Source organism: Limulus polyphemus, unplaced genomic scaffold, assembly GCF_000517525.1.
Source record: "Limulus polyphemus unplaced genomic scaffold, Limulus_polyphemus-2.1.2 Scaffold1959, whole genome shotgun sequence".
NCBI classification, from domain to species: Eukaryota; Metazoa; Arthropoda; class Merostomata; order Xiphosura; family Limulidae; genus Limulus; species Limulus polyphemus.
Window position 1 is genome coordinate 136451 of NW_013667569.1, and position 3036 is coordinate 139486.

Below are 3036 nucleotides of genomic sequence, written 5' to 3' on the forward strand. Positions count from 1 at the left end.
ATACATCTTTTAATAGATGAAAACCTTGACTTTCTATTGGTTATAGGTAATATATAATGAAACGTAAGAGAGAACTTTCAACGAATTGTGAAAGATAGGATGTGACAGATGGGTGTGGTAGGAGGGGTCTGATTTTCTATTTAATAGCTCTGTAATTAAACAAAATTGAAGACTATAAAAATTATGGTTTGTTTGAGCAGTAATAATTTTGATTAATTTCGTACATTTTTGATGGGTGATGGATAAAATAGGGATGATGACAAAACGTGTCATGTGGGTCACACTAGTGGAAATTCAAGATTTTTTTTATATTCCCTAGTAGAATTAAGAACTTGTGTACTATTAACATATGGATTATTAGCTGAGATTTTATGCTATTCTAATTGGTATAACATAAACAAAAAGTAGTTTAATAAAATTCTGAATGTAAGATACTAAAACCTTGTCATGGATAGTAAAGGATACTTGGGGCGATAGGGTTAATATTACAATTGTTTAATTTTTATATATTTGCAGAGTATTTACTACCTTGGCCTTGGATGATAACCTTAACCTTGGGGCGATAGTGTTAATATGACAATTGTTTCATTTTTATATATGAGTGGGGAGTATTTACTACTTTGGTTTTCAATGATAACCTTAACTTTTAATGTTTAGTTGCTTATCCTTAGTGTGCATTTTTACTTCCTTTATTAATATGTTGAATATTTTGAAGACACATGTTAAAGTTTCATCTTAAATTACTTCACCAAAGTCGTTATTATAATTTGAGCAAATTAACAATAGCTGAAAGTTAATATACAGTTGCTAATTTTGCAAAATTAGGCAGATTACCTGTTATATTAACCATTTCCCTTTATTTAATCAGAAGATTTCTGTTGCTCTAAGGTTGTAGTTCTATAGTTGTTAAAATGCTGTTTAAAATTTAAAAATTTCAGTACTGTGATTCACTGAGTGTCATTGTACAAATTATTTATGCATTACTTCTTTTAGTCTTGTCAAATTTTTACAGGTATTCTGAAGTGTCTTTTAAATAGCATTTATGTACAGTTTTTATTATGGTAACAGAACTTTTAGCTTCTGAGACAATAACTCGCCACTTCACACAGAAATACTCTTTCTCTTGCATGTCTTCCTTGAGCTAACTCCTACCTTAGTTCACATGTTTAATGTGAACTGCACTGATCCATGATGATGTCATCATGCGACAGTAGCCCTCCATCAATAGGAGGGCAGCACAACCTCCATGCACAGTAACTCCTCCCATGCATCTGCACTCATGATAATTTTATTATTTTCTTTGGCATTACGTTGGACAAATATGTTCAAATTTCTCATCTAAGTTGAATCTGATGGGATTTGCATCCAATAATGAAACTTTGAGTTTTGTTTCAAAATTGTTGATATTGTTATCATGAATTCTCAAATGACTGTTACTTCTTCCTAGTCCTGTGTGAGTGACTGTTGCACACAGAGACTCCTTTTCTATCTGGAGGCTCATTGACCTTTGGGGACATTTCAGCCTTTGTTCAACATGTTGTGGATTCACATGCTTACTTGACCTCCCACTCTTGTTCCTTCAGCTGACTTTCTCCTCAGTTGTGAATGGCATGTTGGTCTTTGAATTGAATCTAATTTGCTTTGGTTAGTGCTTTACCATTAAATGAATTATCTCTTTCTGAATTTCATTCTCATGTGTGTTTCTTTCCTTGTCCTTTAATATTGCCTGTTCTTCATTCCATGAACTCGGTTCTTGGGTTTGATTTGTCTTTCTTCTTTACTTGCTTTTAGGGTTTATATTTCCTTTATCTAACAGCTCCTCACTCACACTCAAATGCCTCATCCTCCTTGCATTCATAACTCTTGTCTTCATTTGCAGGCATTCTTCCTTTCATTTCTAGATTTCCTGTCTTTGGTATCTTTTTTAGCCTGCTTGGGGATTGGGCCTATATCCTTCTATCTTGCTCTCTGATTCCACATTTTCCTGTCTGTCTTTTTCTCACCACCCTCCTGTATTCCCTCTCTTTCCTCTACCCTTTGTCTGAAGCACTTCTTGCTCCAGAGAAGATTTCTGAAGAGGTTCATTCCCCTTCCTTTGCTAGCTTAGCCTATATCACTTTTTCTGCTCTGCCCCTCCTTACTTAGTTCTCCTGCTGTTGGGGCGAGTTGCATTCCTTTTTATTGTACACCTTCCTCCTAATTGTATGTTTTTTGTTGGCCTCACTTTCTTTGCTGACATATTTTTGGTGGCTTTCATTTCTCGCTGGAGACCTGGACTGTAGTTGTACGAGTTCAGTCTTTATCTTCCTTGGTTGTTCTTTCTTGAATTTGTCTTTTGTCTCCTATTCTTCATTTGGATCAGTCTACCTTAACCTCCTCCCATTCCAGGTTTCAGGCCTTTTTCTCTCACTACCTGACATCTGGCTCATCACTGTTCTGGTCAGTAACTTTCCTGTCACATTAGGCCATGTTGATACCTGTCTCTTCCTCTTTGCCAATATTTGGTCTCAGTTTCTGCCAACAGACATTTTTCATTTTCTCTTCCCATTTTCTTTTCCTTCCAACCCCTCTATGGTCTTTTCACACAGTCTGCAGTTGGCCATGGTTAATGTCTTGGACACCTTCCCAAACATCCCTATTGACCTGTCCTCTGTATATTTTCTATTTTACATCTGTCACGTTCAAGTCTTCCAATTCCTTGCTCTTCCCTTTCACATAATGTCAGCCTCTTTTGTATTCACATTTATCATGAGGTCCTTTTCTCACCATCTTCATTGCCTGGGGTTGTCATTCTTATTCTTTGATAATTTGTTACTATTGGCTCATTCTTGGGTAGTATCTTCTGACACCTCCTTTCTTTTGCAGGCTTCTACTCAGTTGGGGGGGTGGCTTGTCAAGATATGAAAGTCCTTTCTCACACCCACTCAATATTTGGTACATCTGGGCATTTTCTTCATCTCTTGTCTCAGCTGAGCTTTGGCTTCTCCTTTTCACCTGCAAACCATGGAGTATCCGGTCACCAGGATTTTCACTTCT

At 36.5% G+C, this 3036-nt stretch overlaps 1 protein-coding gene across 4 annotated transcripts in view; it reads left to right on the forward strand.

Moving 5' to 3' along the window:
- Positions 1 to 3036, forward strand: part of LOC106465481 (meiosis regulator and mRNA stability factor 1-like) — a 100768-nt gene that overhangs the window by 73301 nt on the left and 24431 nt on the right. The gene's annotated exons all lie outside the window — the stretch shown is intronic.